The sequence below is a fragment of the Triticum aestivum genome, chromosome 4A (genome assembly GCF_018294505.1).
Source record: "Triticum aestivum cultivar Chinese Spring chromosome 4A, IWGSC CS RefSeq v2.1, whole genome shotgun sequence".
NCBI classification, from domain to species: domain Eukaryota; kingdom Viridiplantae; phylum Streptophyta; class Magnoliopsida; order Poales; family Poaceae; genus Triticum; species Triticum aestivum.
The window spans coordinates 338,762,377-338,785,341 of NC_057803.1; positions in this window are offsets into that span (position 1 = coordinate 338,762,377).

Genomic DNA, 22,965 nt, shown 5'->3' on the forward strand with positions numbered 1-22,965 from the left:
TAGGTCCGCAATAAGGCTCTTCAGCTTGCATCTTCGACACGGACATCTTATGTCCATCTCTTTCTTTTGAAGCATCTCGGCCTTCGCGGAGCTCAAAAACTTATTCACGATGCCTTCGATCATCGTGTGGACCATGGTCGCCTGCGGGGTAAGGCAAAACGATATTTTAGAACCAAGAAAAAATTTGGCATGACTTTCCCTAACAATAGGACCAAAAAGAATGCATAGTGCCAAAATTCTTGCCGAAACGGAAATGAATCAACATTCCGTCAAACATTGGCAACTATCGCATTTCAAATACCGGTACCTGCAAACACAAATGTATATGCAACACCACAAACATACATAGATCTAGCTAGGCCATAAAAAGTGCATGTGCATGTTGTTGGAGGGAGAAAAAAGTAGATCTACAACATAAAGAAAGCTTTCCCCTTACTTACCTATCAAAAAAGGTAATTTAACCACTTAATTTGGATGAATCTATGGTGCAAATGAGGTGAGGAGGAGGAGGCACCCGAGACAAGCTTGGAGGAGGAGGTGGAGAGAATGAAGTGGGGAAAGTGAGTGTGTAGGTGGCTGCCAAAATATCTAGCTGGTCCCAAGGTTACTAATGGCGCACCACCTACAAATGCTCCATTAGTAACCCTGGTTACTAATGGTGCACCATCTGGTGGTGCGCCATTAGTAGTTTTGCAAAAAAATGATAGTAGTGGCGCATGGGGTGAGTGATGCGCCATTACTAGTTAAAACTAGTAATGGTGCACTGTGCCCTGGTGCGCCATTAGTATTTTTGGAAAAAAATGTTAGTAGTGGTGCACCATGGGCGTGGTGCGCCATTAGTGTCTATCACACTAATGGCGCGACAACACATGGAGCACCACTACTATATAGTAGTGGCGCACCACATGTCTGGTGCGCCATTAGTGTCCATATTATCTATAGCCCTTTTCCTAGTAGTGAGGAGCACGCTCTTAATTTTTTTTTCTTTTTTTCACTTTTTTGCACTTTTTCCTCTTTTTTTTGCTCCACAATTTTTTTCGAAAAAGTCTACAACTTGTCTAAAAACTGCCCAGCCAGAATTTTCTAGACTTAGTTTTTTTTGAATTTGGAACTATTTTTCTTCTACGGATGGCTCAAAAGTTGGGGAGTCCTACTCTATCACAACTCGGATTATCGCGTGATCTTGAAATCGAAAAAAAGGAACAATTAATGGACTCGGACTAGGAATAGTGGCGGAGAAGAATCTAGTGGAATCTCGAACTGGTGGCGGCGATGAATCTGGTGGAAATCGGACTGGTGGCGGATATATGTTGTAGGTGGACTCGGATTGGCGTGATGGCGGCGGATATGTGGTGGCGTATATGGACTCGGATTGGTGGTGAATATGTGGTGGTGAATATGGCAGCGACCATGAAGTTGGTGTGGTGGTGGTATATGGCAGCAGCGATGACGATGATGCGGTGGTGATATATGGCAGCAGCGACGTGACAACCTGTGAACATAACTCGAAACTCTAAAGGACTAGATGCTAAGACCAGCAACTTGACACAACGATGCAACCGCAAATTCAACAAAGCAAATACAGAAAATATTATGCAAAGGCTCAGATTGGCTCGGATAGGATGAACTAACCCTAATTTTTTTTGCTTTTTCGTGGACAATAGGTATGAAGAACAGACTCGATCTAAACTATGAAAAACTGTAAAATCTCACCGAGCAACCTGGAAATCGGATACCACTTCATAGAGGCGAAGGTGTCCCAATGTTTTGATGAGATAGATATCGTTTTCTATGGGAGTCGACTTTGACGATCCGACTACGTACGTGCGAAGACGTCGTGCCTTATCAATCGCTAAACCAACTTCCGAGGGTTATTGACCACGCCGGAGCATGATCAACCTGACCACGAGGGTCTATTTCCTGCGTGCAAATGAAGAACAAGCAAGAAAGTGAGATTGCAATCTGGATATTGCGAATAAATAGGAAAGCTTTATTAATGAAGGTGGGGTTCTGTGACGTCTTGGTCTGGTCGTTGGACACAAATGAAGTACCCGAAGTTGCAGCTATGGCGAACTTTTAATCTAAACAAAACCCAAAGTCTAAACGATGCCCTAAGGGCTTTATATATGGATGAGAGAGGGGGAATTTCGTGGCCCTTGGTGGAGGGGTCCGAAACCAACCCTAACTCTTGTTTCCCCACACATGCGGACTCTAAAAACAGCCTATACTTAAGTATTTCGAAAATACATGGGCCTGGCCCAATAATAAGGTGACGCAGCACCTAGAATAGTCTCTGGACGAAATTTATGAAGTGGCATCTTGTATATTTCGTCCAAGGCTTCATGCACTCATTATGGTGGCTTCAATGTCCTGGAATCACCACTTGTAACTCCGTTCTTTTTCCCCTTGCGCATGCCATCATCTCCATGCTTGAACTTGCTCCAAGGTTCATCTTTCTTGTCCAAGCTAGGCCCTTCATTTGTAAGCAAAACAATTGTATCAAATTTCGGCAACATCATATTCTCATGAACATTAGAATCATTACCAAGAAACATAAGTACCTAATAATTTAATTGGTGTGCGCGAGCTCTAGTAATTGGTCCAGTATGTATAACAGCATGGCCTGTGGGGGTAACAATGGTATTGATGTCTTCATCATGTTCGCCTCATCCCGTTTCCTGGCACTGGCGACGTCTTACTAGCCCCCATCATGATTAGCCATCCCTTGGCATATGTCGCACCAAACCCCCGACATTTGGCGCCCACCGTGGGGCTAGGTGCACCGTCGTCCGGAGATATGTTCTGGACAGGAACCCTCTTCCTCCCTGCCGAGCGCAGCTAGCCAAGCAAGCCGGATGGCGTTTGCGCCGACGCGTTGCATTGCGTGGAGGTCGCCTGCGCGGCGAGCTGCCTCGCCGACCTTGTTGGCGACATCCTCCTCTCCGACGAGCCTGCATCCGACGCAGGCAAAGACGGTCCTGAGAGCCGTCTCGTCAACCTCCTCGACTAGCTTCACGTCGCCAATGAGCCGGCCGCCGACTTGGAGTCCGTTGGCTCCACCGATCCGATGCTTGTCGACTCCGACACAGCGTCGCTCAACACATTCCCTACCAACGTGGTGATTGTTGATGATCCTCTCCCTCGCGCTGACAGCTGCGGCAGCACCGTCACGGAGGTGCTCGTCATCAGCCATGATGGAGTTTCCGGTGACAGTACCCGGGACCGGCTCCAGACAATGCTGCAAGACCTGTCCGCGCCCATCGCAGATGATGCCGACACCGAGACGCTGGAAGCCCGCCGCGTCCATCTTGTCGAGAGCGCCAAGAAGCTATCTAGCATGAGACGCCTTTCGGAGGCTTATCAGCGCGAGATGGACCGCGCCGTTGGCAGGCACAACCGCGTCGGTACGGTTTGGCAGCACGGCGCGGCCATTGCCAGCACGTTCGGGGCCGACCGCCCCATCTACTCCACAACTATGGAGAACATACGAGCCGTCCAAGCGGCAGCAGATGAGCTGGACAACCTCGAAGGCGACGAGCGTCGCCATATGATGGAATGCGTCCAGCGACTCATCGATGCGGCTGCCTTGTCGAGGACCCCAATCGGCGGAATGATGACACGCCTCCCCGCCAGGAGCACGGCGCGATGTCCTGGACACTGACTGATGGCAACCATGAACGACGAGACAAGGAGCCGGCTGCCAGCCGCAGCCGGACGCACATCACCATCGAGCGCAACCAAGCCGGTCGCCCCCGTGCGGTGGAACGACCAGCCGGCTACCGACCTCGTCAGCGCAGAGAAAGGCGCGTGTCTCCGCCGCCTGTCGACCACCCGAGTCTTGGAGGCCGGCTTGGCCCTCGAGAAGGAATCAGAGAGAATGATGCCCGCCACCAGATCGATCGTCTCAACCGATCCCTGGCGCTAGAAGAAGAAGGCACGCTGGGCTCGCCTTGCTTTGGCCCCTGCATTATTGATGAGCCCTTCCCCAAAGGGTTCACGCTCCCAAGAGATACGCCCAAGTATATACCGTCTCCGTGAAACCGGAGGATAGCCATCAGCATAGCAAACGGCAACAAGTGCGTTGCCGTGAAGTATGTTCCACTGATGCTCCAGGGCACCGCTCGGACATGGCTGAATAGCCTGAAGCCCCGCAACATCAACAGCTGGGTGGATTTCACAGAGGCCTTCGTCCGCAAGTTCACTAGCACATACAAGCGGCTGCCCAAGCCTTGCCAGCTCTCCTTGTGCGTCCAAGGCCCAAACGAATTGACTCGCGACTACCTCACACGTTGGGCCGAGTTGCGCAACTATTGCGAGGGCGTGCATGAGGTGCAGGCCATCGAGTACTTCATGGCCGGGTGCAGAGAAGGCACTTTTCTCAAACACCGGCTCCTCTGCGATGAGCCGACGACCCTCGATGAGCTACTAATCATAGCGGACAAGTACACCACGGCCGACTCCTGATAGAGGCGAGGGTCCCGATCTTTCAATGAGATGATAACTATCGATTTGGTGGAGTCGACTTTGACGACCCAACTACAAACGTGCAAGACGTCGCGCCTTAGCAATCGCTAAACCAATCTCCTGAGGTTACTGACGATGTCGGAAGCATGGCCAGCCTGACCATGAAGGTCTATTACTGCAAGCAATCAAAGAACGAGCAAGAATATGATAAAACAATCTGAATACTGCAAATATCTCAATGCTCCGGGCGGATTTGAAGGTGATTCCAATTGGGTTGGAAAGAGCATGAAATCTACTTTCTAACAAAAAAATCACCCAATTTGGATTTCGTATGAAAAATTTGTTGACGTTTTGAGTGAGGTATGTGTGCACAGTCCGAATATGAATCCAGAACGTGAGAGACTTGGACTCTATCTTCTCTTGGCCCAAAAGTGACGTGAGAGGACTTTTTGAACAGGACCTAAACTTCTACTTTTCCCTTATCTTCATATGTGGATTGTACAAATGTCCCATACACCTACAATTAGACAAAACACAAAAGTGTGTGAAGTATTTTTGTTCTGGATAACATAAATAGATTATTGAATAGTTTGCACTAGAAATCACCTGACAAATATGCATGTATGCAATATTTTTGGTCGTATCCAAAGTAGTCATGTCCTCATCATCCTCCCCTTCTTGAAAACAAAGCCATCCTCGGCGTTGCTTAATCTGAAATGTTGCTAACAAAAGAGACAAGGTGTACATGTTGTATATGTATATGTCATCCATTTTCACTTCCCTTGATTTTTGCACACACGAGACATGTATACATGAGTAACTTTCATAGATCATAAAATGTAAAGCCAAAATATTATCATAAGTAGAAGGCATGAAAATATTGCAACTCAGTTTGCACATATAAGTGAATCTCTTATTCATATCAAAAGAGTGACAATATTCATCATTAAACCATCTCATCATTAGTGAATAAATCTTACTTGCATCAAATTTACATGCGACAACATGCTTAAATAAGCAAACATGCAATAAGTCATTGGACACAGAATGATCACCAAGATTAGAGGTCATATCAAAATGATTAAACATTGGTTCTTTTGCATCAACAGTTAATTCAATGGGTGCACTCAAAATTGTTGGTATTTCAGTTGTTTGATCACATGGCAAAGTCAAATTATCAACATAGTCCTCTAAATAGGTGGTCCGGACAAATTAGTGGGTAGCTCATCAGATGGTGCATTCAAATTGACAAGGCATTCATCATTCTCATGTAGAGATGGAAGATCAGTACCTTTGCCATTACCTTTTATGATCAACTCAGATGATGTAGCGACTCTCAGGGGTGATGTGTCACTTGGTGGAGGTGATGTAGTCCTCACAACAACTGATGTGGTTGTCATAGTATGCCTGGTAATTGAAGGAACAATCATATCAACTCTTGGAATGTGCACCGTGCGCTTGTTCTCCTCGTGGGCAACACGTCATTTTATTTCCTGTTCAGCTTTGCAAGAAAGACGAAACAAATGGTCCATAGGATAACACTCTTCATGAATTAATATTTCTTGAATATCACGGTTTAATCCTCCCCAAAATCTATCCATAAAATCATGTTCACTTTCTTCTAAAGAGGAATGCAACAAGGTACTTTGTAAATCATCATAATATTTTGTTACACTATCACTACCTTGTTTTAAATGTTGCAACTTCTTAATCATGTCGCGAGTATAATAAGAGGGAACGAAAGTATGTCGCATGGCAAGTTTCAAATCATCCCAAGTAGTCAGTATATAATCAGGGTGTAACCGACAATATTCACGCCACCAAACCAAAGCATAACCAGTGAAAGAACCAACCGCAACCTTAACCTTTTTATGTTCATCAAAATTATGGGAAGTAAATATATTTTTCATGTTGAACTCCCATTCAATATATAAAGCAGGTCTAAAACGGCCATTAAATGGTGGTATAGATACATTCACCTGGTCATGTGCATTTGGATGTTTGTGCACCTCTTGTGATGGTTGTGGTATTTGCAAAGGTGGTGGCACGTCTCCCACGATCGACAAAGCCCATGAATTGACTCTGGATCCTGTCATGATTAGTAGAAACAAGAAACATAATCCAAAAAAATGTTCCTATGAACTACTTGGAAGTGGTGGTAAAACGCTCACAGTATAGCAAATCTCAATATCTTACAAGTTCTTACCATGCAACAGGTGGTGATCGTCAACCAGCGGTGTCAAATAACTCTGAAGATTGAGTAAAGCGATTGCCAGGGGAAAGTTCGTATACACGGTGTAGAAATATGTGGAGCTAGGTTGGCTATATACGGTAGCAAAAGATTAGCAATAATCATTTCAGAGATGCAATGTTGAACAAACGCTCAACACGGTACTGTATTAGTCCGAGGCTAGACCGGACTAGAGACGCGAGCCTAGAACACTAATGAGGTCACGCCGTAGCACAACTAGCATCAATAAAAGATACGAACTAGCTCTGGACAGGAAAATATAAGTGAAGATCACAATGGCAGTAAAAATAATGATGTGAAACAACAACCAAGCATGATATATCAACAACTTTCTCTCCAACTTTCCTCTAGAAAAGTTTGTGCCAATTTTTTGATAATTTTTTTCAAGAAAGGTACTGACTCAAGCTTTCAAACTCAATAGGAATCACTCAATTCCGAGTTGATATGAGGAGTCAAAAAATTCTAAAACTGGCGTGAAAACTGGAATAAGTTGTGTTCGTGAACTTTGGAGGGCAAAAAGACCTATTTAGAAGCCGATTTTGAGGTGCCAAATATTGAACAAGCTTCTGCAACTATTTAGGTGCGGCTCGTTGCTAGCTTTCATTTGAGTACTCGTGGAGCCAAAACGGACTTCGTATGAGGAAGTTATGCCTGTTTACTGAACAGTGCACAAAACAGATTCCCGTCCGAATTCAACTACGAGATTGAGTCTAGATAGATCAGAATTTTGTTTTTTTTCTTCTCTATTTTTTTCCTCACATTTTTTATTTTTCTTTCTCTTTTTTTCTCTTCCTTTTTTTCCTCTCTTTTTTTCTCTCCCTCTTTCCAAAACAAACTAGATAAGATGCAGATTGGATCAATCGAAGATGTGAACGATCTCAATTATTATTATGACAATGAACGTTGGGTAGCACGCGGTGGAAATTGATGGATGGGTGCTGGACAGCGGAAGGGATAACAATGCAGAAGTGGCGTGACTAATGTGAATAGAACTCAAAACTCTAAACGACCTAGACACTCAGACCAGCAACTCGACACGACGATGCAACCGATAATTCAACTATGCAAGCAATGAAAAGAAAATTGCAAAGGATCAGACTGGCTTGGACAACGGATGAATAGATCTAACTTATTTTTGTGGCTTTTTCTTGGACAATAGGTAAGAAAATAAATCCAATCTAGGAAAAACTGGAAATTCTCACCGAGCAACCTGAAAACTGATACCACATGATAGAGGCGAGGGTCCCGATCTTTCGATGAGATTATAACTATCGATTTGGTGGAGTCGACTTTGACGATCCGACTACAAACGTGCAAGACGTTGTGCCTTAGCAATCGCAAAACCAATCTCCTGAGGTTACTGACGATGCCGGAAGCATGGTCAGCCTGACCACGAAGGTCTATTCCTGCAAGCAATCGAATAACGAGCAAGAATATGATAAAGCAATCCGAATATTGCAAATATATATGAAGTATTGATAATGGTGGGGATCCGTAAGCGGTCTTGGTCTGGTCGTTGGACACAAATGAAGTACACGAAGTTGCAATGGCTGACTTTTAATTAAACAAATCCAAGGAAAAAGCTACTAGATGGATCTACTTATATAGGATCAAGGGGTGGCGGCCAAGGAGGTTGAAGGACATCCCAAGGCAGCCTAAAACTAACCCTAGGTCATACAAGGCTCATGGGCCAAAGTGGAGGTGGTGCAACACCTTTGGACTTGTTGTTTGACTCGGATTCTGCTGCAGCGTCAGATTCTTTCGAAGATATCTCAATGCTCCGGACAAATTTGAAGGTGATTCCAATTGGGTTGGAAAGAGCATGAAATCTACTTTCTAACAAAAAAATCACCCAATTTGGAGTTCATATAAAACATTTGTTGACGTTTTGAGTGAGGTATGTGTGCGCAGTCCGAATATGAATCCAGAACGTGAGAGACTTGGACTCTATCTTCTCTTGGCCCAAAAGTGACGTGACAGGACTTTTTGAATAGGACCTAAACTTCTACTTTTCTCTTATCTTCATATGTGGATTGTACAAATGTCCCATACACCTACAATTAGACAAAACACAAAAGTGTGTGAAGTATTTTTGTTCTGGATAACATAAATAGATTATTGAATGGTTTGCACTAGAAATCACCTGACAAATATGCATGTATGCAATATTTTTGGTCGTATCCAAAGTAGTCATGTCCTCATCATGGCCCCTCAAGCTCCTCGTACCCCAGCTGGCGACACCAGTCGGTGACATCAGCAAAGTGACAACAAGAGGAAATCCCCGATGCCGGTTTCCACCAGCCGACAGGTGGCAGCAGTCGAAGACGGGCAGCTGGAAAGACAACCTCCTCCCAAGCGCCAGAAGAGTGGCAAGCCCAACTGGTTACCCACCTTCTCCTATGAACAGACTCTTGACGCTCCTTGCATGTTCCACAACAGCGCGAAGTCGTCCAACCACACCACCCGGAAGTGTCATTGGCTCACACAAATCTCCAAGGGCGAAGGGCTGCAACCACCGCCGCCTGCTGGTCAGCCGCCTCCGCCTCCGCCTCCTCAGTAGCCGGCGGGTCATCCAGCAGTCGACTCTGTGATTCCCTGAAGAACATGGAGCATATTTTTTTTCACCAGTGTGGCCGATGACAGGCGCAGCCGGCATCGACAGTCTCATGAGGTGAACGCTGTAGCCATTGAAGCCCCAGAGTTCATGCACTGGTCAGAGAGACTGATTAGTTGGAGCCTTGCTGATCACCCGGAAGTGATGCCCTCTCCGGGTTCCTACGCTTTGGTGTTGGAGGCCACCTTCGCCACAGAGAGGCAAGCTCCTCGTTTCTCCCGAATCTTGATAGATGGCGGCAACAACATCAACATCCTATACCGTGACACCATGGAGAAGTTGAAGATCAAACCCAAGCATCTCCTGCCCAGTCGGACTATCTTCCACGGCATGGTTCCTAGCCTTTCTCACACACCAATTGGCAAGATCCAGATAGATGTCCTCTTCGGGGATAAAGATCATTTCCTCCGAGAGCCCATATGGTTTGAGGTGGTCGACTTGGAAAGCCCGTACCATGCGCTACTTGGCCGACCTGCTTTAGCCAAGTTCATGGCGGTGCCACATTATGCCTACCTCAAGATGAAGATGCCAAGCGCCAAGGGATTCATCACCATCTCCGGAGATTATCAGAAGTCGTCCAACTACACGGCCGCCAGCAACCGGTTGGCCGAGTACCTTGTGATCACTACCAAAAAGTGGCTCCTTGACCGGGTTGTGGCCTTGGCCGGCAAGCACCTGGACATCCCCCATGATCCTAAGGAGTCGGAAGCCGAAGGATCCTTCAAGCCGGCCAAGGAGATAAAGAAGATACCGTTGGACCCAGAGCACCCGGAGAGGTTCGCTGTGATAGGTGCAAACCTTGACAGCAAATAGGAAAGCAAGCTTGTCGATTTCCTCCATGAGAATCGGGACATTTTTTGCATCGTCTCCCAAAGACATGCGGGGTATCCTGACGGATTTCGCTGAGCACAAACTACATGTCAAAGAAGGTGACAAGCCAGTCAAGCAACCCCTCCGCCGACTGTCAGAGGAGGAGAGGAGAATCGTTGGAGAAGAGATCGCCCATCTGTTGGCAGCCGGCTTCATTATGGGAGTTTTCTTCCCAGAATGGCTCGCCAACCCAGTCCTAGTGCTAAAGAAGAACAACAAGTGGCGCATGTGCATTGATTACACCAGCCTCAACAAGGCCTGCCCAAAGGATCTGTTTGCTTTGCCACGGATAGACCAAGTGATAGACTCCACAGCCGGATGCGGGCTGTTGAGTTTCCTGGATGCCTACTCAGGGTATCACCAGATCAAGCTTAACCCGGCAGACCATCTGAAGACCGCATTCATCACACCATTTGGAGCCTTTTGTTACCTGACCATGACATTCGGCCTGAGGAATGCCGGTGCCACTTTTCACCGTTGCATGCAGAAGTGCCTCATCAAGCAACTCAGCAGAAATGCCCATGTCTACGTAGATGATATCATGGTGAAGAAAGAGAGGTACAACACACTCCTCGAAGACCTCAAGGAAACCTTTGAAAATCTGCGCCGATTTCAAATCAAGCTCAATCCGGAAAAGTGCGTGTTCGGAGTACCAGCCGGCCAGCTCCTTGGCTTCCTGGTCTTAGAACGCGGCATTGAGTGCAACCCTGTGAAGATCAAAGCCATCGAGAGGATGGAGAAGCCCACCCGACTACGAGACGTCCAGAAATTCAATGACTGCTTAGCATCCATCAGCCGGTTCATCAGTCGGCTGGGCAAGAAGGCTCTTCCCCTGTACCACCTCATGAAGAAGACCACTCATTTTGAGTGGAATGACCAGGCGGGTGACGCTTTTCTGCAGCTAAAAAAGATGTTGACCACGCCGCCTGTCTTGGCGGCTCCGACTGCTAAAGAGCCCATGTACCTTTACATCACCGCCACCAGCCGGGTGGTCAGCACAGTCATAGTGGTGGAGCACAAGGAAGGCGGCATGGCGTTACTAGTCCAGAGGCTGGTGTATTACCTGAGTGAAGTATTGTCCGACTCCAAGCTGAACTATCTCCACTATCAAAAGATGTGCTACGGCATGCATTTCGCCACCTGGAAGCTGAAGCCATACTTTCAAGAGCACCCAATCACTATTGTCTGCACTGCTCCCCTTGCTGAGATCATTGGCAACAGAGATGCTTCTGGCCCAGTGGCCAAATGGGCAATCGAGTTGGCCCCCTACACCATCTACTACCAGCCCCGCACCGCCATCAAGTCCCAAGCATTGGCCGACTTCCTCGTCGACTAGGCCAAGACCCAGTACCTGCCGCCAGCGCCGGACTCCACCCACTGGCGAATGCATTTTAATGGTTCAAAGATGCACACTGGTTTGGGAGCCGACATCATCCTCACCTCTCCCAAAGGCGACAAGCTCAAGTACACGTTGCAAATCCATGTTGCCGCCTCCAACAATGTGGCCGAGTGTGAAACACTAATACACGGCCTCCGGCTGGCCAAGGAAATCGGCATCCGCCGGATCCTGTGCTAGAGCGACTCCGACTTGGTGGTCCAGCAGTCTTCTGGCGACTCGGATGCCAAGGATGCAAACATGGAAAGCTACCGTTTTTTCATCCAGCAACTTAGTGGATACTTCGAGGGGTGCGAGTTCCTTCACGTGCCAAGAACTGACAAAGAGCAAGCAGATGCCTTGGCACGAATCGGCTCTACCCGGCAAGCAATACCAGCTGGTGTCTCCCTTCAGCGCCTGCTCGAGCCATCAATCAAGCCTTCTCTAGAATCTGAATCCATCTTTGTGCTAGCCCCTCCAGAAGAAGTCGGATCCGGCTCAAGGACTACAATAGTCGGCTCGGGGACTTCACCAAGTGGCTCGGGGACTGCAGCAGGCGCACCCGGCCCAAGAACTTCAGAACTTGGCCCGGGGGCTGCGACAGTGGGCCCGAGGACTTCATTAACATAGCAAGCGGCGGCCGCCTCCACCCCTCCACCTCCCAACCCAACCGCCCTCGTGCAAGTTGCAGTTCTGGCAGTCGAAGAAATAGCAACACCTTCATGGGCGCCGCCGATCCTCAACTTTCTGGTGAACAAAGAGCTGCCGACTGATGACATCTTAGCCCGGCAAGTGCAACGTTGAGCAGCAGCATACCATTGTCAACAGAGAACTTGTGAGGCGCAATGTCACTAGTGTGTACCAGCGCTGTGTGGAGCCGGAGAAAGGCCAAGAAATCCTGAAAGACATCCACCAAGGCGAGTGCGGCCACAACGCGGCTTCCAGGTCACTCCTGGCCAAAGCTTTTCGCCACGATTTCTTCTGGCCGACTGCTTTGGAGGATGCCAAGGATCTAGTCAAGCATTGCAAAGGGTGCCAGAAGTTCAGCCCGAAGCAACATCTACCGGCTTCTGCACTCAAGACCATCCCCTTAACATGGCCTTTTGCTGTCTTGGGCTTGGATATGGTGGGACCATTCAAGACAGCACGCGGCGGCATGACCCATCTGCTTGTCGCCGTGGAAAAATTCATTAAGTGGATAGAAGCAAAGCCAATCAAGAATTTGAATGGTCCGACTGCCGTGACCTTTATTGCAGATATCACCTCTCGGTATGGAGTACCACACAGCATCATCACGGATAATGGCACAAATTTTGCCAAAGGAACCTTGGCCCGTTTCTGCACGACACAGGGCATCCGTCTAGAGCTAGCGTCCGTTGCCCATCCACAGTCAAACGGCCAGGTTGAGCGAGCAAATGGCCTCATCCTTTCCGGTGTCAAACACCGACTGGTCGAGCCACTGGACCGGTCGGCCGGCTGTTGGATTGATGAGCTGCCGGCCGTCCTCTGGAGCCTCCACACCACTCCGAACAAGTCAATCGGATTTACTCCATTCTTCCTCGTCTACGGTGCCGAGGCCATCATCCGACGGACATTGAGTTCGACTCACCTCGCGTCACCATGTACACCAAGGCGGAAGCAAAAGAAGCACGTGAAGACGGTGTCAATCTATTGGAGGAGGGTCGGCTGTTAGCACTCAGCAGGTCCGCCATCTACCAGCAGAGCCCATGCCGCTACTACAACCGGAAGGTCAAGCCAAGATCTTTCCAGGAGGGAGACCTTGTGGTCCGACTGATCCAACGAACAGCCGGCCAGCACAAGCTCTGGGCACCTTGGAAAGGCCCGTTCATCGTTAGCAAAGTTTTAGGCAACGACTACTACTACTTGATCGATGCTCAGAAGCCCAGAGCACGCAAGAGAGACGACTCCAGCAAAGAGACAGAGCGGCCATGGAATGCAAACCTCCTTCAAAGATTTTATAGTTGATGCGGTATGTACCACGCTACCTTTTGTATTAAGTATCAAGACTCCGGGTCCCCTGAGAAGAGCTCGGGGACTACCCTCTTTTCTATATATGATAAATGTTATGACCATGAATGCATCATTTCATTATTTCCGCCTGGGACCGGGCTCGACCAGTCGGCCCGAGAACTTGCCGCCTTGTACTATGTGGTGCTTCCTGCAGTCGGACAAGTAGTGTGTTGGCACCCAAGACCTCTCCTGCCAGAAGCCGTAGCTCGCAGAGCGACTGTCCAGAGGGCAGGAGTTACAGGCAGGAAAGGGTGTCCACATGAACAATGGCTAAGGACCCCAAGCATGCACATAGTTCAGGCCGGCTTCCCGCCTCGTCGGTCGGCTACCGAAACAGCCGGCCGACCGGTTTCTACTTAACTTGTTAAACGCTCTAGTCGGCTAAGTACTTGCCTTCCCAAAAGCAGCAAATACTTGACCAGCTAACAGTCCACAGAGCGGCTGTTTCCTGGCAAGTCGGCAGCCAAGGGAAGGCGGCAAAGGAAAAATGCCAAGGGGCAGAAAACAAGATAAGACAGAACTCGGCAAAGCATAACTTCAGAGAAAGCGTATTTACATAACAAAAGGCCCTTGGCCAGCATTGAACAAAGTATGAAAATACACCCCGCAGGTGGAATTGTGCAAATTTAACAAAGTTTGTCGAGACTGATAAAACAGGGAAAATAAAGATAAGTTGGCGGCCTAGGGAGCTGCAGAGGGGTTCAGCTGGTTGGCGGAGTCGGTTCGGCCGGTTGGTGGAGTGGACAGCTGGTCGGTCTCCGCTTGGTCGCCTCCAGCCGCAGTCGGCGCACTCGAGTGCGGCTCGTTGTTCGAGGCACGATCAGGTTGGGGCTGGCCGTCCGCTCTGACCTTCGGCGGATCTTCTTCGCCTTCCTCGCCCTCCTCGTCTCCTCCCTCGTCTTCCCCATCGTCGCTGGAGTCGATTACCTCGGCCGAGTCTTTGTCGTCCTCCGGGTTCAGGCCGAACCACTTTGGTGGCGCCTCGACTCCATCCTCGACCAGCTCAGGAATGAAGATGCTAGTGTCAGTGTAGCCGGCGATCGCCACTGCATGTCTGGCGAGGTCGTGCTCCACCGCCACTAGCTCCTCTTGGGCCTCCTGCCAAAACATGGCCAGCCGGGGTAGGTTTAGCCCAGGATACCACGCCTTGAAAAACTCCAAGGCCCGGTGCGCTCTACCCCAGACCGAAAAGCCCTTCCAGGCCTCGAGTCGGCCGGCCACCACCACCAACCAGTCGGCAGTCCGACTGGGAGTGCGTGGAGCCGGCATGTCTGGCCAAAGGGCGGAGATCCCCTGAGCCCCGACACGCTGAAGGCGGCGCAACATCCGATGAGCTGGCCGAAGGCGGGCTTGGATGGTGAGAAGCTGCTCGCTAAGGGTGCGGGGGGTATCAGCGGCCATCCGCACGCCTTCCGACCTCCGATCCTCACAATAAGCCTCGCTGGCCTCATTGGCAGCTTCAGAATGGCCAGGAAAGAAGTCTGTACAGACAGAAAGCAAAGAAGTCAGAAGCTAGAGGCCGGCTCGGTCAGCAGCCTTTAGCCGAAAGAAAAAGAAAAAGAATAAAACTTACCATCAACCATGTCTTCTATCCTGCTAAAGCCGGATTTCTGCAGCGCCTCCTTGTCGGTCCAGGTGGAGCGTTCGGTCTCAAACTTGGTGAGGAGACTGGACTCCTTCACCTCCGCCTCCTTCCGGGCCGTCTGGAGAAGCTCCGCCTACTCCGCCAGTTGTGTGGCCAGTCGGTCACGCTCCTGGGCTAGCTCATTGCACTCTGCCTCCTTGGCACGCAACACGGTGTTGGCCTCACCCAGCCGCCGCTGCAGGACAGCATTGGCCTCTACAAGAGTGGAGAAAAGAAAAAGATGTCAGTAGCCATCAGGAAAAAGAAGTATAGTTGCCGGGGAGATCCGGCCCGACTGCTCAGCAGTCGGCCCGAATCTCAGAGACTACAGCCCGCGGGTGCGCTATCACGCCCCTGTAGAGAAGGGAAACAGGGACTTACTCCAGCTTTCCGATAAGTCGGTGATCCGTCGGTCCAGATCCCGGACGTTGGAGTTGAAGGTGGCTGCACGAGGATTATGATAGTCCTGCAATGAAGATAGAAGAAAGGTTAGCACTCAGAGCCGGCCAAGTGAAGTTCCGGGCTGCTTGCTCAGCAGCCGGCCCGAAACTTGGGGATTACACCCAATGGGTGCGCTGGTGTGCCCCCACAAAGAAGTACAAAAATCAAAGATGAAGAAATAAAGAGCATACCCGAATGGCCGCTCGCGAATCCAGGAACGCCTTGTTGCACTACTGAAGAGCGGTGTCCTCGGCTCAAAGCTTGTCCTGGACGTCCAGGATCGCCTGGTTCAAAATGCCTGATCCGCCTCCGCACACCCAGTCGGCAGGAGCAGCGCTGGTTGCTTCGGCCTCCGGGGATGACGAGCTTGCCGCCGGCTTCCAGTGTTCGTGGCGCCGAGGTAGCCTTCGTGCCCCGACGGTGCAATGGTGTGCGGACCCCAGGAGTCCGGCCCGTCACTATGTCATTTCCAGTTGGTGGCACCAGCGGGGCCGTCGGCTGCTTGTCCCGTGACCTGTCAGCCAACTGTGGCGAAGGCACCGCTACCTCCGGAATGGCGACGTCGCCAGCTCCCCTCTCCATGACCGGTTGTTCACTGCTGGCTCCCCCAGTCGGCACCGTGAACTCTGGAGGCGGCGGTGCGGAGTTCAGGAGGATAACGAACAACTACACTTGGCAGTACGTGGCTTCCTCGGCTCGCTTTTTCGCCACAGCGTCAGCTCCGCCTCCGCCAGTTTCTTCAGCGCGGCGGCCTCCGCCTTCTCCGCCTCCGCCTTCTCCTTATGGGCGGCTTCCCGCTCCTCGCGCGCCTCCTGGGCATTTCTTACCTGCGCCTCCCGGAGGTCGGCTGCAGGATCGATTCGTCGAGTGGAGGCAGAAGTCCCCACCGACACAATGACAGAGGCGGCAGCCGACTTCTCAAGAGAAAGAGGAGCCCTAAGAAAAGAAAGTAAAGCAGAAAAGCTCAGATAGAATCAACCAAAGAACAAAAAGCACAAAGAAAGAACCCTTACTCCGACACCATGGGAGGAGCTTTTGGAAGCCTCTGAAATTTGGTTGCCTTCGCGGCGGCCTCCCTCCACTTGGTCGCAGTGGTTGGGTTCTCGGGCTTGTTCGGCGCGCTGCCACACAAGGCGGCGCCTTGTTTGCGCTTGCGCGTGCCGCCTTGAGCGGCCGGCTTGGCGGAAGGGCCTGCGTTTGCCCTGCCGGCGTCGTGCGTGGCGCGGCTCGTCTTCATCCTCATCGTCATCAGGCCAGGTCTCTATGCCTCCCACGTCTTCGGAGGCGCCTGCTCCGTCGCCGCCACCTATGGCGTCGTCCTACAAGGCGGCAACCCCCATGTCGGGGTCGTCCACATCACTCCCTGCCCGGTCCGGCAGGTAGTCTCCACCCGACCCTACGACGGCGGCCGTCACTGGAGACATGAAGATCTACGCTCGAAGGACCGATTGGTCAAGACAGCAAGACCGAGACCAAGTCAAATACCAAAAGGAGAGAGTTGAAGAACTTACAGGAGGCGGCGGGTTGGCCTGGGAATATGGCCGCATACCGAACCGCCAAGACCCTTCCGACAGCTTTAGGTCGGAGATCTCATTCACCATGCAGGTGACCTCGACAGTCGGCATGTCCCTCGTACACATCCAGCTCAGGTCCCGATTCCCGCTAATCTGACAGATCAGATGAGGCCGGCCCTAGAGTGGGAGAACTTGGCGCTCGATGAAGGCGACCAACAAGTTGGACGCCTTGAGGCCGGCCGAGTCTGTCAGCACCCGGAGCCGGTTGATGGCGGCGATGGTGTCGGCTGACAGGGGCTTCGGCTTGTAGCCCCAGTTGGCTCGAGGTTCGGTCAGAGGGACGGCTTCATAGGGAGGCAGGTTGAAGAAGTCCATGGCGGGGTCTATGTTCTCCGCATAAAAATAAGATTTCTGCCACAGTTTGACTGACTGTGACATCTTGATGGCGGGGAAGGCATTCTTCGCCGACGGACGGCGCACCGCGACGAAGGCGCCGAACTGGCCGCCTTCTCCTTGGCGGAGGTGCTTAGCTTGGTGTAGAAGAATGCTCCCCACAACTGGATAGTGGGGAGGATGCCGAGATAGCCCTCGCACATCATGACGAAGGCGGACAGCAGCGTCACGGTGTTGGGCGTCAGGTGGTGTGGCTGGAGGTGGTAGAAGTCAAGGAAGGAGCGGAAGAATCCGCTTGCCGGCAGGCCGAAGCCGCGGAGGAAGTGCGAGCGGAAGATGACCCGCTCGCCTCCCTGCGGCGTCGGCGAGATCTCCTCCTCCGGCGGAACGTGCACCTTGACGTAGGCCGCACTGAGCAGTCGCCATGTGGCGTGTAGAAAGGTGAGGTGATCGGCGATGATGACCGAGCCATCCCAACCCCCTCCTCGCGCGTCATGGAGACTGGACTAGGCGGGGAAATGACACGGCGGAGGAGGCAAGGTTCGCGGCGAAGCAAGAAGCTTGGCGCGAAGGAGGCTGTCGGCGGCGAGCTGCGGCAGCACTTCGGTGGAGTGCGGGAGTGCGGTGGCAACAACGAAGAGGGGGATGGAATGGCAAAAGGGAGGAGGGCGCGCGTGCTCCGCCGCTCCCCCTCTTTCCCCCTACCTATAGCCATTGGGCTGCGAAGCTGACAGGGCAGGCCGTGGGAACGTGGGATTAACTGCGCCCATGACCCCACGCTCCCACGATTATTGCGTGAGTTACTACGTGTAGTAACTCCATGCGGAACCGCAATGGTCTGCCTCGGCCACAGCGGATCCGCCGCCCGCCGAGGCCCGGTCGTGGCGGGCCCAGCCTGCCATCGTGTCCCATCACGCACGTGGGCTGGCAGGCAGGCTTGGCTAGCAGGCTCTGCATGGCGCACTCGCTGCGGGCGGCGGGCTGAAGGCTTACAGGGCACGCCACCTATCTTCCCGCCCCGACATTTCAAGATCATCAGACGCGTCCTCCTGGTCATGGCCGACTTCCAGCAGGCAACATACCAGAGGGCGAATGAAGCACTCGGCAAGGGCATTTGGAGAAGGAAACTGCTAAGGCGTCTTAGCTTATCAACCACGCCACCTAACCAGCTTCAGGGACTACTATCAGAGTAATGGGCCATGGGTAGCCCCACCCGGGTCCCTAAGCATTTCCAAACATTTGGGCCGGTTGTGCCCAATGAGCGTCAAGGACGAAGCGCCGCCTTCTGGCGGCTGGCTGGCTCAAAGCGGCCGACTGCCATAGGACGGCCAAAGTACCAGAAGACGGCCCCAAGACGATCCGCCTCCCAGCAAGCGGCCACCAGAGAGGCCGACACTTGGCAGGCGGCCCATGGCGCCCCATAAAAAAGACAAGATGGGGTGAGGCTACGGCGTAGCCATCACCCCCATATCCATAGCAGGGCGTGGCCTTAGTGTCTCGTACCGGCCGGGATCTCCGGACGGCGCGACACTGTTGTCATCCTGCCCTTGACGTCGCCCCTGTCAGGCGGAACCCTGTTCCCACGACGGCCTGTCGGTACGACTTGCAGGCGGCGGGCCCCACCAGGCAGCGAGAGCCCAGAGGGCGGCAGCGCCTGACCTGCCGGACGCGAGGGGGGCTGGCCTCTAGAAGGTGGCCCACCTTTTCCTCGGGGTCCATGCGCCATCAACCAAAGGAGACACGGCGTGGCTATAGTTATCTCCCACCAGACGGAAGGACTGTAGCCACGCCCCCCCGACCAAGCATGCGTCATTAGCATTATAGCTACATTAACAAGCAGCCAGCCAGACCTGCAAGCGCTGGAGGCGGCCTATTGGCTCCATACCAGGCTAGGTGGAGGGCCCCAGCAGTCGGCCAAGGAGCCGGCGACTGAAGACACTAAAAATCGGGTCCTACACTGTAACACCCCGGATGTAACTTTCCCAATTTGTACTCCAACTCTTGCCGTTTCCGGCGTTAAGTTATTTTATTTTTCTTGGGTTCGGGTTTTTGTCTCCGTGTGTTGTTGTCGTTGTCATGCATCTCATATCATGTCATCATGTGCATTGCATTTGCATACGTGTTTGTCTCTTGCATCCGAGCATTTTCCCCGTTGTCCGTTTTGCATTCCGGCGCTTTGTTCTCCTCCGGTGGTCATTTCTACCTTTCTTTCGTGTGTGGGGATTAAATATTTCCGGATTGGACCGAGACTTGCCAAGCGGCCTTGGTTTACTACGTGTAGACCGCCTATCAAGTTTCGTACCATTTGGACTTCGTTTGATACTCCAATGGTTAACCGAGGGACCGAAAAGGCCTCGTGTGTGTTACAGCCCAACACCCCTCCAATTTGGCCCAAAACCCACCAAACTCTACTCCATCATCTAGAGCATTCGATCACGATCGTGTAGCCGAAAAACACACCTCATTTGGACTCTCCTAACTCCCTCTATGCCTATATATACCTCCCCCATTCCAAATCTCGGATCCCCTCGTCAAACCCTAAAAAAAACCATCTCCGCCGCCGCCGGACGTGTCCGCACAGGCTGGACAACGTCCGGATCCGCCTCCGCCAACCGGGAGCTGCCACGTGGGCGCCCCAGACCACATCACCGCCACCACACCCGCGCGGGCCCGCCAGGCCCGAGCCGGGCCCCCGAGGCCCGAAGCCACCGCGCCGCCGCCCGAAGCCCCGCGCCTCCTCTGCCCGCGCGCCGCCCGGGAGCCTCGCCGCGCGCCTCCATCTCGATTCTGATTCGTGTTTCCTTGCCGGAGTAGGTTTCGGAAAAAAAAGAGTCCGGAAACCACGCTCCGTTTAGGCCCAAAATTTTGCGAAAACGCATTTTTCGAAAAAATTTCTAGCTATCCTATTTTTAGGTGTTTCTGAGTGTTTTGAGACAGGTGCCATTATAGGAAGTTTTTTTTGACCCGTTTCCAGTTTTTTGGTCCGGGCAGTCGAAAAAAAAATTTGGTCGAAAAAATTTCGTGCCCATCCTGTCAGTTTGAGCTAGGAAGAGTTTTGAGACACTCGCCATTATAGTGATTTTTCGCAAAAAAAAAGCAGCGCAAAAAAAAGAGCGCAAAAAAAAGAGCGAAAAAAAAAATTCCAGAGTGTGCTTTTCCCTTGTTTACGTGCCGCGCCGTGATCTTGTTGGTGTTCTAGGCTCGCGTCTCTAGCACAGTCTAGCCTGGGACCAGCACAGTACCGTCGTTGAGCGTTTATTCAACTTTGCATCTCTGAATTGATTATTGCTGACCCTTTTTGCTACCATATTATAAGCCTTCCAAGCTCCACATACATCTACGTCATGCGTTTGACTCTCCCTGGTAATCGCTCTATCCAAGCTTTGAGAGTTTTTGACTACAACGGTTGCCGATCACCACCTGCTACTGGGTAAGAACTTGTAAGAATTTGAGATTTGCTTGACGGATTTGTGACACCCACCACCACCTCTTGTTAGTAGTCTGTAGGATCATATTCTTGTGTGTTTCTATTGCTGCTAACCATGCCAGGATCACAAGCCGACGAGACTGACTGGGAGAACATGACGAATAAGGATTTGCATGATAAATTTCAGCAAATGATGAGTGGACAGGTGCAGGACGTGCTAATCAGATTTTAAGAGGCCATGGAGAAGATAGATGGCATGGAGAAGACGTTCGAAACAAAGCTCGATAACAAGTTTAATGAATTGCTCGCGCGTCTTCCACCACCACCACCCGCTGCACCTAACGCACCTCTCCAACAACAACAACAACGACTACCTCCACGTCGCGAAATAGACCTCCGCCGAGCGAGCCGTGTTCCTCTTGCGTTTGGCCAAACTGTTGGTGCTGCTGTTGATACTTTTGTGGCTCCTGCTGCTGATGCGGAGGAGGATGATTATGTGGGAGATTACGAGGATGAGGTTGCTCAAAATCAGAACTACGTGCAACCACCAGCACCACCACCAGCAGGTCGACCTCAGGTATATATTCGTAATGGTAGGCCTGCACCACCACCTCAGGTACGAGATGATGTCCATATTCCTAAACTGAAATTGAATATTCCACCATTTGAGGGTAGATATGTTCCTGATATATATCTTACTTGGGAGTTAGAAACTGAACAACGTTTTACATGTTTACAATATCCCGAGGAGAGACGAGTTGCTGCTGCTGTTTGTGCTTTCACTAGTTTTGCATGTGTCTGGTGGTCTGAACATTGTAGATTATATCCTATTCCAACTACTTGGGCTGCTTTGAAAACTGCTACGCGTACGCATTGGGTTCCACCATATTATCAACGTGAATTGCTTCAAAAATTGCAACGTTTAAGACAAGGAAAAAATTATGTAGAAGAATATTATCAGGAATGACAAACTGGCATGATTCGATGTGGTATTGTTGAGGAGAATGAAGCTATGCTTGCACATTTTCTGGGTGGATTAAATAGAGAGATTCAGACCATCCTAGACTATAAGGAGTATACTAATATCACTCGTTTATTCCATCTTGCTTGTAAAGCTGAACGTGAAGTGCAGGATCGACAAGCATTGGCGCGAACTAACTTTTCTGCAGGCCGACCTTCATCATGGACACCGCGTGCATCTTCTACTTCAACTACACCAGCACCTCAATCAGGTGCCTCCTACAGTCGTGATACAAGAAAACAGGAACAACCACCATTATCTGCCAAGAGCGCACCTGCCGGGCCTACACAGAGTTCTTCTTCTTCCAGGGCATCAACAGGGCACACAAGTGATATTATTTGTCGTCATTGTAAGGGAGGAGGTCATTATGCGAGAGAATGCAAATCTCCGCGTGTGATGATTGCTACCGAGGGTGGTGGATATGAGTCCGCTAGTGACTATGATGAGGAGACATTGGCTCTTATTACACGTGAAGAACATTGTGGAGATGATTCTGATCATGAGACGCAATACATCGTTTCTTGGTAATGATTCTAATGTTCATGAGAATATGATGCTGCCTAAATTGGATACATTTGTTTTGCTTACAAATGAAGGGCCTAGCTTGGAGAAGGATGAACATTGGAGCAAGAACAAGCATGGAGATGATGGCATGCGCAAGGGGAACAAGAACGGAGTTACAAGTGATGATTTTAGGACTTTGAAGCCACCATAATGGGTGCATGAAGCCTTGGACGAAATATACAAGATGCCACTTCATAAATTTCATCCCGACGCTATTTTAGGTGCTGCATCACCTTATTATTGGGCCAGGCCCATGTAATTTCGAAATACATAAGTATAGGCTATTTTTAGAGTCCGTATGTGTGGGGAAACAAGAGATAGGGTTGATTTCGGACCCCTCCACCAAGGGCCACGAAATTCCCCCCTCTTCCTCCAT